This window comes from Erythrolamprus reginae, chromosome 2 (assembly GCF_031021105.1).
Source record: "Erythrolamprus reginae isolate rEryReg1 chromosome 2, rEryReg1.hap1, whole genome shotgun sequence".
NCBI lineage: Eukaryota > Metazoa > Chordata > Lepidosauria > Squamata > Dipsadidae > Erythrolamprus > Erythrolamprus reginae.
The window spans coordinates 228,355,870-228,377,436 of NC_091951.1; positions in this window are offsets into that span (position 1 = coordinate 228,355,870).

Sequence of the window (21,567 nt, forward strand, 5' to 3'; positions counted from 1 at the left end):
TGGGCTAGCAGGGGGATAGGGAGCGCGTGCAACCGCCTGTGCGCCCCCGACATTGAATATCACCTTCGCCGGCCCCACCTCTCCTGCAAACCCCCTTGCTGAGAGCCCGGGGCGAAAGTGCTCTCGCAAAGGTGAGGCGGGCAGGGCATGCGCGCGTCACCGCTGAGAAGAACGGAGAACGAGAGTGAGTGATAGCAACAGACAGCAAGATAGAGAGAAAGTGAGAAAGAGAGAGTGAGAGAAAGGGGGGGAGAAAGAGATAGCAAGAGAGAGAACAAGAGAGAGAAAGAGCGTGAGAAAGAAAACAAGAAAGAGTGAGAGAGAGAGAAAGCAAAAGAGACAGAAAGAAAACAAGAGAGAGAAAGTGAGAAGAGAGAGAAAGAGGGGGAGAGAGAGAGAAAGAGAGGGAGAGGGAGAAAGAGAGAGGGAGAGGGGGGAGAGATAGCAAGAGAGGGAGAGAGAGAAAGAGAGGGAAAGGGGGGAGAGATAGCAAGAGAGGGAGAGAGAGAAAGAGAGAGGGAAAGGGGAGAGAGGGGGGAGAGAAAGAGAGAGGGAGAGAGAGAGGAGATAAAGGAAGAGGAGAGAGAGAAAGGAAGAGAAAGAAAGAAAGAGGGATAGAAAGAAAGAGAGAGGGAGAGATGCTCAGTGAGCCTTTCTTTGAAGTTGCCTTTCTTTCTTTCTTTCTTTTTCTTTCTCTTTCTTGCTTTCTTTCTTGCTCTTTTTCTTTCTCTCTTTTACCTTCCCGTCCTCTATTTCTTCTTTTCTTTCTCCTTCCTACCTTCTTCCCTTACTCTCCCCTTTCATAAGTTTCCTTGCTTCCTTCCTCTGTTCCTGTCCCTTCCCCCCTTCTTTCTTTCTTTCCTTCCTTCCTTTCCTCCCTCAATTTCTTGCTTTCCTTTTCCTTCCTCCCTTCTTTCCTCCCTCATTCCCTTCTTTCACTCCTTCCTCTCTTACTCTCCCCTTTCACACCTTTCCTTGCTTCCTTTGCACCCTTCTTCTGTTCCTGTCCCTTCCCTCTTTCCTTCCTTCCTTCCCACCCTCCGTCCATTCATTCACCCATTCCTCTCTTGATCGCCCCTTTTACGGCGCCGCTGACAGCTAGCTCCCCCCCCCCCCCCGGGCCATGGAAAACTGGTCTAGCTTAAAGCCGGTCCCTGGTGCAAAAAAGGTTGGGGACCTCTGCTTTAAAGCACAGGAAAAGATAGTGGTTCATTTATTTTTAAGGAGATCTGTCTGGGTGGGTATGAAAAGCCAATCAAAGAAAGATTGTCTCAGTCCTAACTTGACACAGCTCCTCGTCAGTGGTTGTCACCATTGGCCAGAGAGTTATGGAGGTATTTTCCCTAAATTTTTCAGAACCAATCCCTTGGTTTTTACTGTATTTTTGAACCCCCTCAACCTGGGGGTTGAGACCCCTTTGGGGATCAAATGATCGTTTCAAAGAGATCACCTAAGTTACTAAGTGTTTGGAACTAAAGCTTCTATTCTGGTACCTTGGAACGTATTTTTTCAACTGACCAATCAGGAGTTTACAGTGGGGGTGTCACTCTGACCTTCCTGCCAATCAGCTTAGAGCTCTGCTGAGAGAATTGGCACTAGACTTATGGTTGGGGGTCACCATAACATGAGGAACTGTATTAAGGGGTCGCGTCATTAGAAAGGTTGAGAACCACTGCCTTGGCTACTGCTGCCAATACTCATAAACTGATACCCACTAAGATACCACAACTCCTATTAACTGTCCATAGTACACACCCATCAGATCTTAGAAAAAGGAACACACCTTCATTTAAATCTCCAGGCTACATCTCTCTTATTTTATTTATTTTAACACATTCACATTCCACTCAACCCCAATGACTCCATGCGGCTTTCACACTTAAAACAGGAGTAAAATTTAGCTTCAGAAAATCATAAGCCCAGCTAACCGTTAAAAAATGTAAACATCCTATGCATATCTATAGTAAGAAGGAGAAGTTGATTCCCGAAAATCTGGGTGGCTTTTAGTTAAAATTATTGGTACTATTATTAAATTAATGAATGTACTTCAAATATTTAATTTACTTAAAATAACCAAGGCATTTCGTACTTTGGAACTGCTGGCTGCAACTCCCCTTTCCTTGAACGTCCCTTCTTTACATTCTTGTCCTATGAATGTTGATCCTTAAACTTCTAACATTTGTTCTACACTCTAAAATCAAGATCTGCAAGATTGTTGTGCCAGAAGCCACAATAAAAATTTCTCACTGAGAGATTTTGATGTTGTGCTTCAGCAGTAGATGGTGAGAACTGATGTGCAAAAATATTTTCTTAGGAATTCTCTTGGCAGCATAGGACTTGGTGTCATAAGGAGAAGAGGATATTGTTTCTGCAGAAAATATTTGAATGAGATCCAACAAGCAAGTATTGTGTTTGCTTAGATACTCGGGCAAAGATCAAACACTTGCATAACAAGATGACCCATGGCCTTCTGAAGGCAAAAGAGAACACAGATAGATGGATCTGGAGAACAAAAATAGCCTTCCTTGGTATTGGGGCTTGTTTGATCCAAATCATGCCAGGCACCAACCTACCTGCCTACCTACCTACCTACCTATCTGCATTCTTGAGGTCTGCAGTCCCACTGGCAAAATCACATCTTCAGTTTTCTAGGCCATTATACTTTAAGAAAGGCAATTTATATCTGTTACACTCTTAGAACAGTTACAAATTCAGATTGGTCACCAAGTTCAGCTCTGCCTCCTTGTCATGCTTCATATCAGGGGTGGGCAGCAGGCAGGACGGGGTAAAACGCAGTTCCACCAGTGGAAATTTATTTATTTATTGGATTTGTATGCTGCCCTTCTCTGAGGACTCGGGGCGCTCACAACATAAATGAAGCTGTGTGCCCAGCAATAGCTGACCATCCCACCCTCCCATCCTCCTCCTCCTGGGAAAGCGGCAGGGAGACCAGAAGGAGTTGCAGGGGGCCCATTTCCTCCCCCATCTTTTCTCAACAGCTGATTGGCACCAGTTTGCCCAGCTACCCAGCCTGAGGTAGGGAGTGACCCAGGAAGGGGAGTGCAGGAAGCGCGAAGCAAATTGTCACCCCAGAGAGAGACACTGGTGAGGTTGTAAGCCGAGGACTTAACAGTTCACTTGAATGATGATGATCGTTCAAGCCACTCCCATCTGGTCACATGGCTGGCAAGCCACTCCTACCCAGTCACATGACCAAGCCACTCCCACAAAATAAGCCACACTCACAGTGTGGAAGTAAAAAAATTGGCTGCCCATTACTGCTTCATATATATTGGCAATGAACACATTTGTTATAGCCGCACTCAATTTTTAGAGATACAGTACACCTAAAACTGAAATGTATCAAAGAGGTCCTTAGAAGAGGGAAGAGGGTAGTAAACCTGTACGCCAGTAAAACGTATTTGGAGTCCCTCTTCATGTATGCCTGGGTCAGGGAATACAGGTAGTTCTTGACTGACGACCACAATTGAGCCCAAAATTTCTGTTATTAAGTGAAACACATATTGAATTTTGCCTTATTTTGCATTTCTTGCCATAGTTGTTTAGTGAATCACTGTAGTTGATAAATTAGTAATCTGGTTGTTAAGTGAATCTACCTTTCCCATTGACTCTGTTTGTCAGAAGGTTGCAAAAGGTGATCACATGACCTTGGGACACAGCAACGGTCATAAGTATGAATTAGTTGCCAAGCACCTGAATTTTGATCACATGACCATGGAGATGCTGCAAAGGTTGTAACTGTGGAAAATGGCCATAAATCACTTTTTCAGTGCTGTTGTAACTTTAACAGTCACTAAATGAACTGTTGTAAGTCGAGGACTACCTGTACTTTTATGCGAATTACCATAAATTTGTCCCTCCCTTGCGGAACTTATCACTTACTAACTTTTTATCTCTGGATTCCTTATCAAAAGTGGGTGATTCTCAGCTTTTTATAATTTGCACATAATTAACTTGTTGCCTATTGAACATTCAACTACTACAATGGTTCTCAACCTGGGGGTTGGGACCCTTTTGGGGGGGGTCAAACAACCATTTCACAGGTTGTTCACCTAAGACCATGGGAAAAGACAAATTTCCCATGGTGTTAGGAACTAAAGCTTCTATTCTGGGGCCTTAGAACATATTTTTACTATCCGACCAATCAGGCGTTTACAGTGGGGGGGGGGGTCCCTCTGACCTTCCTGCCAATCAGCTTAAAGCTCTGTTGGGAGAACTGGTGCCAGACTTATGGTTGGGGGTCACCCCAACTACTGTCATGCCCTAAGTTAATAACTCATAAATTAATTCAAATCCACAATTGTTTCTTTGTTTGTTGTTTCATTTACATGGCCCCTATCTAAAATTCATGACTCTGGGTAGCTAACAATATAGCAGTCCTCCTTTTGTGACTGACTTATTTAGCAACCTTTCACCTTTGCAACAGTGATGAAAAAAATACCTTTGCAACCAGTCATTGCATTTACAAACTTTGCAGGTCTGTGGTTAAAAAAAAAAAAAAGCTAAAGAAAGATCGTAAAATATCACGATGTTTCAACTGTTGGAGGAGTAGAAGAAAACTTGCTTATGACCCAGTCTTAATCAGCAGTGAATTAGCACATTATCATTCTTTTTTATTTGAAGGCTTGGACTTCCTGCAAGAAGAATCCCTGCAGAATTATTTAAAATGTTTAAATATTTAAATCTTGGATTGTGCTGCCACCTGGTGGTTTGTAAAATAAAGGGCCATTTGCTGTTTGCCTGTGTTTAGTATGCTGTTAAGAACATAGGGAACAAAGCTAATTCTCTCCTGAATAATGCTGCTAATCAGGAGTTTTCAAAATGTACTAATTATTGGTAGGTATGACACTAAATATTCATATTCACACATGACATATTTGATAGCAGCTAGGAAACAACAAATGAAGGGAGAGATCTATTTGGTTCTGCAACCCAACAAGACTGACACAGACTTCAGAGGATAATCAGAACTGCAGAAAAAAACAATTGCTGCCAACCTGCCTTCTACTGAGGACCTGTATACTGCATAGTCAAAAAAGGGCCATGAAAATATTTACCGATCCCTCGCATCCTGGACGTAATCAGGGGCGGGTTCCACTTACCTTTTACTACTGGTGCACCTCACGTGATTTTCAGTTCTCTGTGAATCCTCTTGCGCAATTTCTGCTCTCTGTGCCAAAAAATGCAAAAAAAACAATGTTTAAGATGGCGGCACACACCGCCCAGCAAAGCACTCACGCGCGCGATTATGATGTACTTCTTATGTACCCAGCACTTTTAGCAATTTGTATCATTCTTTTAAAGTAAATTAGATTTCTTTTATATATTGTTGCATTATAATATTGTTCACCACTCTGAGTCGCTTTGAGAAGGGCGGCATAGAAATCTAAGAAAGGAAAGAAAGAAGGAAGGAAGGGAGAGAGAGAGAGAGAGAAAGGAAGGAAGGAAGGAAGGAAGGAAGAAATAGTTTGGTTGATTTTTAAAAACAAAACAAAATAGGCGTTGATTGCTTACCTGAACGCCTCTTCTCGTACGGTGAGCGGGTACAGCAGTCACATGGGTTGCTCATGTCCAATCCGGTGGAACTGAGCCTAGTGTTAAAAAAGCTTGCTGGATCCGCCCCTTCCCCAGAATTCGCGAATCCGTAGACTAGGCTCAGATGTGAAGCTCTTTAGTGTTCAACTCTCATAGTTAGAGGAAAGAAAAGTTATAGAAGATAGAGAAGACACATACAAGGGCGGGAAGTGACTGCTGTACCCGCTCACCGTACGAGAAGAGGCGTTCAGGTAAGCAATCAACGCCTATTCTCCGTACTGAAGGAGCAGGTCCAGCAGTCACATGGGACATACCCAATAGATTGGTCCCTAGGGTGGGATTAAATTGCTATCGTGAGAGATAACGGATTGGAGTACCCTTCTGCCGAAGGCAGCGTCCGCTGAGGCGTAAGAATCAATCTTGTAGTGCCTGATGAAGGAATTTGGCGAGGCCCATGTGGCTGCTTTGCAGACCTCCTCCAACGGAGCTTGAGTCGCCCAAGCGGCCGAAGTGGCTGCGCTCCTGGTGGAATGCGCTGTGATGTTCTTTGGAACTGAGAGGGAGGCCGACTCGTAGGCCTTAGAGATAGTCCCTCTGATCCAACGGCCTATCACTGTTGAAGACACTTTGGCACCCATGACTCTGGGGTGATAGGCTACGAAAAGTGCTTCCGACCTCCGAAAGGGTCCTGTGCGTTGGATATAGATCCTGAGCGCTCTAATGAGGTCTAGGGTGTGCCATCTAATTGCCAAAGGATGGTCCCGTTGGAGACAGAAGGAAGGTAAGACAATATCTTGGGTTCTGTGGAACATGGAACTGACCTTAGGTAAGAAGGTGGGGTCCAGTCGTAAGACTACCTTGTCCTGATGAAATTGGCAGAGGTCCTGCCTGATTGAAAAGGCTGCCAACTCCGAAATGCGTCGGGCAGAGGTAATTGCCACCAGGAATGCTACCTTAAAGGATAGGTACCTTAGGGACGCAGATTTTAGGGGTTCGTAGGGTGCCTGCGTGAGGGAATGGAGAACCCGTGGCAAATCCCAGGAAGGATATCTGTGGACCTTAGAAGGTCTGAGGTTGGCTATACCTTTTAGGAATTCCTGAACTTCTGGGAAGGAACGGAGAGGCTGTCTGCGGGGCCCTGCTAGGACAGAGGAAATGGCCGCCAGATGACGACGGAGAGTACTGGTGGAAAGGCCTTGATGGAAACCTTGCATAAGGAAGAAGGTGATCCTGTGTATGGGGATGCACAGGGGAGAAAAACCTTCCTGTAGACACCACTGGTGAAACTTGGACCATGTATGGTCGTAGATTCGATTGGTCGAACCTCTTCTGGCCTTTAAGATGACCTCCACTGTGTCGGGGTCGTGTCCACGCAGTTCTAAGTCTCTCCTGATAACAGCCAGGCGGTGAGGTGGAACCACTCCGGGTCTGGATGGAATGAGGCCCCCTGCCGTAGCATATCCCCCGAAACGGGGAGTCGCCAGGGGTCCTGGACGGACAGCTGTTGAAGATCCGCGAACCAGGGCCGGCGGGGCCAATGAGGGGCGATTAGGATTACTCGGGCCCTCTCGCTGAGGACCTTGTGAATCACGTCCGGAAGAATTGGGATTGGAGGGAATGCATACAGGAGTCCTGGGGGCCAGGGGCTCCTGAGGGCATTGGTTGCTTCTGCTCCCGGGGATGGAAATCTGGAAAAGAATCGAGGGAGTTGGGCATTTGCTTCGGTCGCAAAGAGGTCCAGTACTGGTAGGCCGAATCTGAGGCTGATTTGATGAAACAGGTCTTGATGGAGATTCCACTCTCCTGGGTCTATCGTTGCTCGAGAGAGCCAATCCGCCTGGACGTTGAGGCTCCCCGAGATGTGATCGGCTAGGAGCGACTGAAGGTGTTTTTCTGCCCAAAGGCCTAACTTGAGGGCCTCCCTCATGAGAGCCTTGGATCTCGTGCCCCCCTGTCTGCAGATGTGGCTTTTTGTGGCTATGTTGTCGGTGAGAATGAGAACGTGCCGGTTGGGGATGCGAGGCATGAACTGTTTTAGAGCCAGGGATACGGCTCTTAACTCTAGCCAATTGATTGGCCTGGAGGCTTCCTCCGGAGACCACGTGCCCTGGGCTATCATCCCCTGGGCATGGGCGCCCCATCCTGATAGACTGGCATCTGTGGTGATGACGAATTGGTCCGGGCACCTGAAAGGGGATCCTTTGTCCATGGCCAGAGACATCCACCACTTGAGAGATCTGCGAACAATCGATGGGATGACAATGCGACGACTTGAGTTGCTGTGCCCCGATCTCTGAAAGGGTAATAGAAGCCACTGTAGTTCCCTAGCGTGAAGGCGAGCCCAGGGAATGATGCCTATGCATGACACCATCTTTCCCAAAAGAGAAGACAAGGTTACTATGGGGACTGATGGTCGAAGTAAAATGCGTGAAATCAACTCCCCTATATTATGTTTTCTCTCAGGAGAGAGAAAGACCTGGGAGGATTCTGAATTAATAATGGATCCCAGGTGCAAAATGGAAGTGGAAGGCTGGAGGTGACTTTTGTCAAAATTGATGGAAAAACCATGGTTCTGTAGAACTGACATGGTGACAGAAAGATCTACTTTAACTTCCTCCAGGGAGTTCCCATGAACCAAAATGTCATCTAGATAACATAAAATGTGGATGGGCGAGGCCCGGATATAGGCCGCCAGCGACCCCAAGAGCTTTGTAAAGACCCTAGGGGCCGAGGAAAGACCAAATGGCATAGCCCTATACTGGAAATGCCTGCCCTGGAAGGAGAAACGTAAGAATTTTCTGTGGCATTTGGCAATAGGGATATGGAGGTAGGCCTCAGTGAGGTCTAATGAAGCCATGAAATCCCCCGGGTGGATGGCGGCTAAAATGGATGGCAAGGAGTGCATCTTGAACTTCCTATATTTGATGAATAGGTTCAGCTTCTTTAAATCCAAAATAGCTCTCCAACCTCCGGAGGACTTAGGAACCATAAAAAGGATGGAGTAAAAACCCCGGCCTCTCTGACCGGGGGGGACCGGTTGAATGGCTCTGATGGACAATAAATGGGAAATGGCTTCCTCCATACGGATACGATCTGAGGAGGACCTGGGAGAAGGGCAGGAAATAAAACGTTTAGGGGGAGGGGAAATAAACTCTAAAAGGAGACCTTTTTGAACAGTATCAATAACCCAGGGATCCTTGGAAGTGAGACGCCAGCTAGAGAAGAAATAAGCCAGGCGGCCACCTATGGGGATCGAAGAAGAACTACCATCTAGGTTTTTTAGAAGCCCTGTTAGAGGGCGCTCCTCTTTGGTAGCGAAATCCTCTGCCCCTGGAGTTCCTGCTCTGGGAACGAAAACGGGGGGAATACTGACCTGGGTTCCTCTGATAGGTAGACGCTTGATCTTGTTGGCGCCCTGGGCGGCGAAAGGACTGCGTTTTGGTGGTCTTTTTGGTGGTCGGACCCAATACTTTCTTCTTGTCCGTGGTTTCTGTGAGAAGTGGGTCCAGAAGATCTCCGAAAAGCAGATCGCGCTTCAATGGCCCCAGGGCTAACTGCCACTTCTGACGTACTCCTGCTTGCCAGGGACGAAGCCATAGAAGTCTTCTGGCCGTTGTGGAGGCCGCAATAGACTTGGCTGCGAATCTGGTGGACTGTAACGTGGCATCAGCCACGTACTGAGCGGCTGCAAATACCTTGTTGAAGTCCTGTTGACCTCTTAAATCATCGGGAGGAATATGCTGTTGAAGTTGGCGAAGCCACAGAAGCATGGCTCTGGAAAAAAAGGAAGCCGCTGCGGAACTCTTAATAGCCCAGGAGTCTGCGGTGAACCCTCTTTTGAGCATCTGTTCAATCCGCTTGTCCTCTGGACGGAGAACCTCCTCTGCTTCGCCTGGCACGGCAGCCGCCGAGTGTAGGGTTTTGACAGGTTCATCCGGTTTGGGGAAGGATAGGAGATCCTCATAGGAAGAAGAGAGTTTGTACAACTTTTTGTCCTTGGTAGTGGGATTAAGCCCAGAAGCTGGAAATTCCCACTGCTTAAGTAAGGCATCTTTAAACAATTTTGGCATAGGAATTACCTCGTTATCCTCCTGTTCCTCTGTGAAGTAGGGTAAATTCTCCTCCGGAGGGTCAGTGGATGTGGTGGCCTGCTTCTCTTGGGCCGCCAGTCCTGTGGAAACTCTAGCTTTGAGAAGGAGAGATTTGAACAATTGAGAAGGGAAAATAGTAACTGGAGAAGGAACCTTTATTTGGGATTCCTCATCGTCCGAGAGGCCTTGAAATGGATCCTCATCCTCCTCCATATCCTCATATTCATCCTGAGAGGAATCTGATTCGTCCTGAATTGGAGCTCTAACCGTTGGGGGAGAACCCAAGGGACGGGAGGGACGAGGAGGTGGATGAGGTAAGGAGGGCACATTGATGGTAGAAAGTTTGGCATCAATGGCCTTGGATAACACAGAAAAAATAGATTGGAATTCTGGAGGTAAGCTAGAAATATCAGCAGGAATGGCAGAAGAATCCCTGAAAGCCTGAGAGGATCCTGGCTGGGGGGAATCTTCAATAATATCTGGTTCCTCTGGACCTAATCCCCATAGGTTAGGTTGGGGTCTGTCTAGGTTTGGCTCATCCAGAGATAACACAGTGACCCCAGAAGAAGGCGGATTAGGAGCCTCTGGGGGGTCATGACTGCTGAGCACTTGGGCCTGCACTTTCAATCGTTTTGCTGATTTATCATGGATTTTTTGTAGGGCTTGGTCCCTTCTCTTCTCAGCCCTGGTGGCTTTGGTCATGGGGCGGGCTCCTGAAGAAGAGGAGGTCGAGGCCTGGGGGATACTGGTAATCTCATCACCTGTAGGCCTGGCCTCTCTGGGACCTTGTGTGGTGCCTCTCTTGGGAAAGGAAGCCATAGTCTGACAATTAACAGAAGACAAGGCTGAGCCCAAGAAAACTGAATTAGTAGGGAGAAGAATTCCAAGGCTTTCCCAAGAGGAATGGGATCCTGCTCCTAGGCCTCGGAGCTGCTGAGACTTGAGGGCAATCTGGGCAAACCCAGAGTTCGTGTCCTCAAATACAGCGTGGCCAGCCTCCCTAAACTTTAACTAAAGTAACCAAGGCACCCTGGTTGGAGGCTTAGCCGGTGGAGAATTAAGCCTGAGCGTCTCAAAGCCCACTCCAGGATCCGAGCGGTGGACTAAGGCACAAGCGGCTGGCAGAAGGCCAACACGAGAGGCCTAAATTAAAAAGGGCGCGAAGGCCTTCGCGCCGAAAAAATCGCTCCGTAACTGTTACTTTAAAAAGGAAGCGATCGGCTAAGTCCAGGAGACTAGGAAAAAGGCGTCTCGCACCGCAGGAGGTAGAGCCCTTTAAACAACAGAAATATAAATATATAAATACTTGCCCAAAGACCTCCGGGCCGAAGGATTGATAAGAAATCCACAACCGGCAGCAGGAATCGTTAGCGGCGAAAAAAACCCGCAGGAAAATGAAACCGCTACTTCTCCCGATAGAAAAGCCGAGCCGCAAACGGATGGCGCTAATTAGGCAAGTAACAAGGATAAATATAATGATTTCTTACTAGTTTGAAAGAAAGATCGAAGGGAAGGTGTTAAGGTTGAACGAGCTAATCACAATAATACCGCAGGATGCGAGAACTGAGCGAATTCTGGGGAAGGGGCGGATCCAGCAAGCTTTTTTAACACTAGGCTCAGTTCCACCGGATTGGACATGAGCAACCCATGTGACTGCTGGACCCGCTCCTTCAGTACGGAGAACCAGGAATTTGGCTGCACTAATAAACTCTATTTTTAAAAAAATCTTTCATGCCAGCAAGTCTATGCATCTAAGAAAGTAAGCCTGCTGTTTGTGAAAATGTATGCCTTTTAATAAAATATGTTAGTAGGAAAAATTAGTGAGTAATTTCCACCATACATTAGCCTGGTTCTCCTCTTATAAAGCCTGGCTGATGCTTCAGAGATTCCACGCCTAGATTGTAAGTAACTTATGCCACAAACAAATATAGACTAAGTGAGAAAGCAGACAGGAAAGAAACATTTCAGTAAAAGTGAGATAATCAGGAGAAAGTTGAAAGGACTTGACTCCTCCTATTTCTGCTTCTCAGTAATTTCCTCCCCCTCGACTGCACAGTGGTGACATGAACTCTACACATTGTTGGGAATCTTTGTTGTTTAGAACAGGGGTCCCCAACCACCGGGCCGCGGACCAGTACCGGGCCGCGGGGCATGTTGCACCGGTCCCTGGAGTCAGCAGCTGCCGTCCCTCATGCCGCCACCCCCTCCCTCCAGCGCTTCGCCTCCCGCCGGGCAAGAGGCCTCGGGAGGCAGGTTCTGCCAGCCACAGGACGATGGACGGGACAGAGGGGCGGGAAGGACCAAGAGGCTCAAGCCTCTTTTGGCTTCTGCCGCGGGGCGCTTTTGCGTTTTTGGCTGGGGGGAGGCAGGAGGGCCAGCCTGACCCCCTCTCTCCAGCGCTTAGCTCCCGCTGGGCAAGAGGGCTTGGGAGGCAGGTTCTGCCGGCCACAGGGCGATGGCAGTAAAGAGGGGTGGGGAGGACCAGCACCCCTGTGCTTAATCCCGCCCCCAACCACACCCCTTTCCGCCCCCACCGGGCCATAGAAAAATTGTCTTGCTGAAACTGGTCCCTGGTGGAAAAAACGTTGGGGACCACTGGTTTAGAATGTCTCATTCCAGGCTGTGTTCCAGGCATAGAATGAAACTCCATTAAATTTGCAGTTTGGTTCATAGTGATTAAAAATAAGTATATTAGCTGTTTCAAAGCTTTTCTATGTGGGTTTTCTTCTGCAGGTAGTCTAAAAGCTTCACCTGATCCAGAATTCTAGTAGTTTGGAGGACAGGTGGTTGAAGACAGAGCTGCCATTTGGCATGCTTCCCAAAACATCATAAGTCAGTGGTCACCAACTAGTGGTCCATGGACCATTAGTGTGTGTGAGAAAATTTGGGTGGTCCACAGAAAAATTATTTGCATTTTTATATAGACTATAAATATTTATTTATTTATTTATTTTATTTATTGGATTTGTATGCTGCCCCTCTCCGCAGACTAGAGGCGGCTAACAACAGCAATAAAACAGTATACAGTATAACAAAATCCAAAACTAAAAACAGTTAAAAACCCATTATATAAAAACCAATCATACATACAGACATACCATGCATAAAATTGTAAAGGCCTAGGGGAAAGTGTATCTCAGTTCCCCCATGCCTGGCGGCAGAGGTGGGTTTTAAGAAGCTTATGAAAGGCAAGGAGGGTGGGGGCAATTCTAATCTCTGGGGGGAGTTGGTTCCAGAGGGCCAGGGTCGCCACAGATAAGGCTCTTCCTCTTGGGTCCCGCCAAGCGACATTGTTTGGTTGATGGCACCCGGAGAAGACCCACTCTGTGGGACCTAACTGGTCGCTGGAATTCGTGCAGCAGAAGGCGGTCCCTGAGGTAATCTGATCCGGTGCCATGAAGGGCTTTATAGGTCATAACCAACACTTTGAATTGTGATTGGAAACTGATCGGCAACCAATGCAGACTGCGGAGTGTTGGTGTAACATGGGCATATTTGGGAAAGCCCATGATTGCTCTCGCAGCTGCATTCTGCACGATCTGAAGTTTCCCAACACTTTTCAAAGGTAGCTCCATGTAGAGAGCGTTACAGTAATCGAGCCTCAAGGTGATGAGGGCATGAGTGACTGTGAGCAGTGACTCCTGGTCCAAATAGGGCTGCAACTGGTGCACCAGGCGAACCTGGGCGAACGCCCCCCTCGCCACAGCTGAAAAGTGTTTCTCTAATGTGAGCTGTGGATCGAGGAGGATGCCCAAGTTGCGAACCCTCTCTGAGGGGGTCAATGATTCTCCCCCCAGGTAATGGACGGACAGATGGAATTGTCCTTGGGAGGCAAGACCCACAGCCACTCCGTCTTGTCTGGGGTGAGTTTGAGTTTGTTGACACCCATCCAGGCCCCAACAGCCTCCAGGCACCGGCACATCACTTCCACTGCTTCGTTGAATAAGTAGTATTTACTATAAATACTACTTATAGACAGTGATGTTAACACAAGCGGGAACAAAAAAATGGGCTCCGTTTCCCAAACTTAAAATTGTCCAGCCTGGAAGCCTTACAAAGGCACTATCTGCCCTGGAGAGGTAGATAGAAAAAAAGGGGAATTACAAGGACCTTGCAGAAAAAAGCAATCTCCCCAAAGGTTCAGAAATACCCACTTGATTCCGGCCGGGAAGAAACCAGCCATTTTGGCACGTTCAAAGTGCCAAGGAGGAGTAGGAAGCGAAGATTAAGAAATCAACATAAAAATGTTGGCAACAGAAGAGGTCCCCAAAAGGAGGAACAAATATTGAATTATATTGTGGAGTTGAATTATCATGACTTGAAGATTTGAGGCAGTGTGATTGCCTGACAGGGTGGTGATCGGGAGGAGGAAAGAGTGGAAAATTTGACTGAAAAGTTGGATACTTTGAAACTATGTGGATCAGTGGCTACAAACTTCATCTACTTCTTCAAGAAAATTTATAAAACTTTCTAAAATTGAACGGATTTTAAGGGCTGATACTGATGGGTTAAACAAGCGAATTGACGGACTGGAGTGGTGGTGACTGATCGTATAATCAAGAGACAGATATCAGGTAGAAGTATTTTCCAGAGACATTTGGACAACTTGAAGAGCTTGAAGTGCAGGGTAGCCGCTGAATATACAAGAAGTCTTGGATAAAGCTCTTCCAAAGTTTGGCCAAGTTTTCTCTTCTTTCTTGGCCTTGTGTCAGAGCAAACACACAGTTGTACACACCTCATGGTGCACACACCTCATGGTGTGCGTGTTTTGTGTGTGTTTGCTCACATGAGTTAAGGCGGAGGAGGGGAAGGCTTGGTCAAACTTTGGAAGAGCTTTGCCCAAAACATCTCATATATTCAGGGGCTAGCCTACACCTCTCCCAACAATGGGTTTGGTGGTGATCTAAGGCAGTGTTTCCCAACCTTGGCAACTTGAAGATATCTGGACTTCAACTCCCAGAATTCCCCAGCCAGCGAATGCTGGCTGGGGAATTCTGGGAGTTGAAGTCTAGATATCTTCAAATTGCCAAGGTTGGGAAATACTGGTCTAGACATCTTGAAGTTGTGAAGATTGAAGAAAATACTAATTGATACAGGAGTCCGCTTACTGGGGAATTCTGGGAGTTGAAGTCCAAATATCTTCAAGTTACCAAGGTTGGGAAACAATGATCTAAGGAAATGTCTTCCTTCAAGATCGCCTTCAAGATCAAATTTAAGAGCAAATTTAAGAGCACCAAGATCAAATTTAAGCTGAGAGCAACAGTAGTGGCAGTGGGGATGTCAGGCAGGGGTGGGTTCTAATTTACCTCACTGCCTCCTGTTCACTTCCTCCTGTGTCCCGTGGCCACACCTCATGCGCAGCACCAAAAAAAAAATATTTTTTTTTTAAAAAAAGCCAAAAACTCAACTACTGCAATTGCAGTGCCAAAAACTCAACTACTGCACATGCAGAATATTTTTTTAAAAAAATTAAAAAATTAAAAAGATGGCAGCACTCATGGACTGGCACCGACCAAACTGTTTCTGTGACATCATTATGACCTCACCAGTGGGTCACTACCAGTTTGGGCAAACTGGTCTGAATTGGGAGGAACCCATTTCTGGATTTAGCATTAGCATTTAGCATTTAGACTTATATACCACTTCACAGTGCTTTGTAGTTCTCTCCAAGTGGTTTACAGAGTCAGCGTATATTGCCCCCAACAATCTGGGTCCTCATTTTACCCACCTCGGAAGGATGGAAGGCTGAGTCAACTTTGAGCCTGATGAGATTCGATCTGCCAAACTGCTGATAGCTGGTGATCACCAGAAGTAGCCTGCAGTACTGCACTCTAACCACTGTGCCACCGTGGCTCTAAGGTAGATTTACACTAAGTTTGTATCTATTGTGTTCATGTATTGTTGGGGTTGAAGCTGAAGTAGTCATTGACAGGTTGGACATTGTAGCAGATAATTTTGTGTGTTACACTTAGGTCAGATCGGAGATGGTGTAGTTCTAAATTTTCTAGTATTGCCCACAAGATCATATGCTGCAACGTCCTGCCTGTCGGCGAATACTTCAACTTCAACCACAACAACACAAGAGCACACAACAGATTTAAACTTAATATTAACCGCTCCAAACTTGACTGTAAAAAATATGACTGTCGAAGCATGGAACTCATTACCGGACTCCATAGTGTCATCCCCACACCCCCAACACTTTACCCTTAGATTATCTATGGTTGACCTATCCAGATTCCTAAGAGGTCAGTAAGGGGTGAGTACAAGTGCACTAGAGTGCCTTCTGTCCCCTGTCCTATTGCTCTCCTATATCTCCTATATCTTTCTTCTATTCCTATATCTCTTCTTCTATTCTTTCATTGATATGTTCTATTACTATATCTTCTATTCTTTCATAGATATATTTTACTATGAGTATCTCCTCTATAACCATCATCATGTATTTTACTATGTGTATATAGATATATACCCACTAAAACCCTCATTGTGTATTGGACAAAATAAATAAATAAATAAATAATTTCAATTCTGGTGGTAAAGGTGTTCTGCTGTGAAAAGAGGAGTGGAAGGTTCTTTTCTTGAAATAAATATACTTTATAGGATCATTCCCAGATTTATTATTATTATTATTATTATTATTATTATTATTATTATTATTATTAATTAGATTTGTATGCCGCCCCCCTCCGTATACATAAACCATGAAAATAATATGCTGTATAAAATGGCAGCCAAATGATTAAAATGGGCTTCCCCATTTCACAGAGACTATGCTTTTCAAATGCTCCTTTGTTGGTGATCTTCCAGCCTTGATCTCACTTGAATCAAAATGCTCATCATACAGCAGTGAAAGTTTCCTATATGGGATGAGCTAATAGTAAAAGTCTTAAGACAACAACAATGACCAATTCAATCTGCTGAAGAAACCCAAGTCTCTGCCCTAGATTTCCTGAATCAAGGGAAAAAAAGGAATATGATTTGCTTGCCAAAATGGCATTTTCATTTTGCTTTCATGTCATGAGGTTTGAATTGACAGATTGTGTCTGCCTGATTTGTCTGGACATTGTTTACAAGAATCACCAGAAGCAGATGAGAGCTTCAATTCTGAACTGTTTTAACTTTTCCCTTATACAGTGGTACCTCAAGATACGAACCCCTCGTCTTACGAACAACTCGTGATACGAACCCGGGGTTCAGAAAAAAATTGCCTCTTCTTACGAACTTTTTTCGTGTTACGAACGCCAAACCCGAACTTCCGGGTTCGGCGTTGGGAGGCTCCTAGGAAGCCGCCCGGCTGTTTTAAAAGGTGACAGCCGGGCTGGGGGGCTTCCCAACAACCTCCCGAACCCCGAACTCTTGCCGAACTTCCGGGTTCGGGGTTGGGGGGGGTGCTGGGAAGCCCCCCAGCCCGGCTGTCACCTTTAAAAACAGCCGGGGGGCTTCCCAGCAGCCTCCCGAAGCCGAACGCGGAAGTTCGGGTTTGGCGTTTGGCTTTGGGAGGCTGCTGGGGAGCCGCCCGGCTGTTTTAAAAGGTTACAGCCGGGCTGGGGCGCTTGCCAGCAGCCCCGACTCCCCGCCGCTCACCCATATCCGGCAGAAGATCGCTCTTGCCTGGCTTCCCCGCGAGGCATCAGGTCAGCATTCTGTGCGGGTGGGCGGCGGGGAAGCCGGCGGCTGTGGCAGCTGCTGCAGGAGGCTTTCCCCCTCCTCGTCCGCCGCCCGCCCGCCCAGAATGCTGACCTGATGCCTCGTGTGAAGCCGGGCAAGAGCGATCTTCTGCCGGCCATGGGCGAGCTACAATAGGCTTCCACGTCCTTCGCCCGTGCCTGGCGGGAGGTGAAGAGTGCTTTGCCCAGTGCAAAGTTGACAGCAAGCAGCTCCGCAGTCGCCGAAGGAGGCTTAACCGCACTCCTCTGTCCCACCCATCGCCCGTGGCCAGCAGAAGAGCGGGGATAGGCAGGAGGAAGTTATGCCGGATACGGGCGATGGGTGGGACAGAGGGGTGGGGTTAAGCCTCCTTTGGCGGCTGGGGAGCTGCGCGGCTTTGCCTTTTGCTGGGAAGGCAAGTGAAGCGCCGGATCTCCTGCCTTTTGCCCAGCCAAACCCCCAAATGTCTCCGCTGTAGCAGCTGCTACAATAGACTTCCACGCCTTTCGTCCGTGCCTGGCGGGAGGTGAAGAGTGCTTTGCCCAGTGCAAAGTTGACAGCAAGCAGCTCCGCAGTCGCCGAAGGAGGCTTAACCCCACCCCTCTGTCCCACCCATCGCCCGTGGCCGGCATAACCTCCTCCTGCCTATCCCCGCTCTTCTGCTGGCCACGGGCGATGGGTGGGACAGAGGGGTGGGGTTAAGCCTCCTTCGGCGACTGCGGAGCTGCTTGCTGTCAACTTTGCACTGGGCAAAGCACTCTTCACCTCCCGCCAGGCACGGACGAAAGGCGTGGAAGTCTATTGTAGCAGCTGCTACAGCGGAGACATTTGGGGGTTTGGCTGGGCAAAAGGCAGGAGATCCGGCGCTTCACTTGCCCTCCCAGCAAAAGGCAAAGCCGCGCAGTTCCGCAGTCGCCGAAGGAGGCTTAACCACACCCCTCTGTCCCACCCATCGCCCGTGGCCAGCAGAAGAGCGGGGATAGGCAGGAGGAGGTTATGCCGGCCACGGGCGATGGGTGGGACAGAGGGGTGGGGTTAAGCCTCCTTTGGCGACTGCGGAGCTGCTTGCTGTCAACTTTGCACTAGGCAAAGCACTCTTCACCTCCCGCCAGGCACGGACGAAAGGCGTGGAAGTCTATTGTAGCAGCTGCTACAGCGGAGACATTTGGGTGGGGGGGGGAGGCAGGAGGCAGGAGATCCGGCCCTTCACTTGCCCTCCCAGCAAAAGGCAAAGCCGCGCAGCTCCCCAGCCGCCAAAGGAGGCTTAACCCCACCCCTCTGTCCCACCCATCGCCCGTATCCGGCATAACTTCCTCCTGCCTGTCCCCGCTCTGGCAGAAGAGCAGGGGCAGGCAGGAGGCAGTCTTTAACATGCCGCATAGGCTCTGGAGCGCCGCCTGGTCTTCGCAGCACTGGCTTTCGCCCTTGTTGCATTCGCGAGCTTTCATTCCCAGGAAGCTCTCCGAGCTCGGGAAGGATCCCACGGTCAGTCGGCTGCGGGCGGGAGGAAGGCGAATGCGGTCCGGAGGCTGGGAGGGAGGCGGAGAAAGGGATCAATGTAAAAGCGCTGGGCTGGGAACGTCTTTGGCCAATTAGCTCCTGGAGCGTGGAGGCTGCCTCCCTCCTCCTCCCGTATTCCGCCTCCCTTCCCTTTGAGTCATTGCAGCCGGACAGTAACTGTCTACCCAATCCACCCATGAGGCTCCCTCTGGGCAGTCTGCACTGTCTCTCTCCCCCCCCCCGGTCTCCCCCCTCCTCTACCCACCCCCGAACGATCTGAATGCCGGCAGCAATGAGGCAAAAGGGGTGAGTTTTCTGCTTGCACGCATTACAGTAGTCCCTCACCTATCGCGGGAGTTACGTTCCAGACCTTGCCGCGACAGGTGAAATCCGCGATGGGGAATTTATCCTCCTTCCCACCAGCTCCGGATGCCTGGAGGCGAGCAACGGCCGGCTAACCTTCCCCCCCCACTACTACTTACTCTGTTCTTTGCAGCAGTTTGGCCAAATGTTGTGTTTTTTGCCTTGCCCCGGCTGTAAAGTCCCTGGTGAGCTGCCCCGGCTGTTTCTTTTTTTCTCTCTCTCTCTTCCGCCCTCGAGCACTTCCTCTTCCGCCCTCGAGCCCAGTCTGGAAATCCCCACCGCGTCGCGTTCCTTTCTTTTTTTTCCTTTCGGCACTGGTGAGGGGGATTGAACGAGGGGACGGGCCTCCGCCGGAGCTCAGTCCCCGCCCCGCTCATCATTTGGGAGTCCCGCTGGGGGATTCTAGCGCTTGTTTGTGTGGTAAAATCATTCAAATGAAGCTGACTTCAAAACCCGCGATGAAGTGAAGCCGCGGCAGGTGAAGCGCGATAGAGCGAGGGACTACTGTAATCGCTTTCCCATTGATTCCTATGGGAAACATTGTTTCATCTTACGAACTTTTCACCTTACGAACCTCCTCCCGTCACCAATTAAGTTCGTATCATGAGGTATCACTGTATATGACATTCTTAAGAAGAATGAGAGAAACACATATGTGTTGCTATTTTCCCATCGTAAACATGTCAGTTAAACAATATTGTCAATGCAAAAAAAATGACAAGGTAGCTGTGATGATAATGAGCATCGCTAAGATTTTAGTTGTTCGACTAGTAAGAGACAGTTATATACTTAATGAGAGCCGATTTGATGTAGTGATTAAGACATGAGGTTAAAAATTGGAACACTGTGAGTCAGTGTTCCCTCTAATTTTTTTTTGGGGGGGGCGGAAAAGTATAGTGTCTGAGCGGCAGTCCCTTTGGGACTGGGCGGCACAGAAATAATAAATAAACAAACAAACAAACAAACAAAAAACCCACCCTGTATTGCCTCAGAGAATTTCAAAATAAAATACTGTACTGCGTGTCTATAACAGTGAGCTCATAATAGGGCAACTCTATCAATATCAAAATGCCACTTAAATAGTTGAGCTAGTTTCAAACTAGATTTTGATTTTCTTTCTCTCTTCCTTACTCCCATTCTTTTTCTTTCTCTTTTCCTTCCTCTCTTTTTTCTATCTGTTTCTCTCTCTTCCTCTCTTCCTCTCTCTCTCCTTCCCTCTCACTCTTTCCGTCTCGGCTTCTGGGCAGGTTTGGAAAACTCTGAGTTGATGATGATTTTTAAGTGAGCGATTGCTCACTGCTCAGCTTAGAGGGAACTATGCTGTGAGTTCTAGTCCAGTCTTAGGTACAAAGCCAGCAAAAGCCAATCACGTTCCCTTAGCCATAGGAAGGAAGCAATGACAATGTTGCTTGCTCAGGAAGTCTCCAAATATCAGACATGACTTGAAAGAAATAAAAGAAATATAAATAATACTGTATAGTTTCCCTGCTCATTGGGACAACTTTTTATTTGTTTTTAAACAACTTTTCAAGTTGGTATTAAAATGGAATTATTTTTCATTACATTATTTTATGTACTTTTATTGCAGTGATCTTAGATTAAACACAAATTAAAAAAAGAAAGGAACCAGATTCCAAACTGTTCCACTGTCCATATTTACTGAAGCTAAATGCCAATGTAAATCAGAAGATGGATTTCCAAGTGCTATAGCAGCTCAACATAGATCCAAAACCTAAAGCAATTTCCTCCAATGAAGCAAGCTGAAATATCTAGTTTATGAACCTACTATGAATTTAAATAAGGGGTTATCCTAAACAAACTTCTATCCATTTGCTCAAGATGTAATGTGTCATTAAACAAAGTGTTGTCTCACTGAACAAAACCTGAGAACGTAGCAAATGCAAAAGGCATTTTCTCTCCATGTTTGCAAGACAAGGGTTTCTCCTAGCTTGTTCAAAATGAGATATTTCTTCTAACCGTTGAAATAAAATGAAATATGCTGCTCAAAAAATAAAGGGAACACTCAAATAACACATCCTCGATCTGAATGAATGAAATATTCTCATTGAATATTTAGTTGTGTACAAAGTTGAATGTGCATAACAGCATGTGAAATTGATTGTCAATCAGTGTTGCTTCCTAAGTGGGCAGTTTGATTTCACAGAAGTTTGATTTACTTGGAGTTATATTGTGTTTAAGTGTTCCCTTTATTTTTTTCAGCAGTGTATATTTTATATGAGGGGGCAGTGAGTAGAGAATGGGACACATACTGATTTAGATCTTGTTTCAGAAACCTAACAGAAAAACAAAGCGACCTCTCTTATTTTTCCAACAAATATGAAACAGGACGCCAACTTTACAATGCAGATTTTTTACCAGATTTTTCAGTCTTGATCGAGAAAGTAAG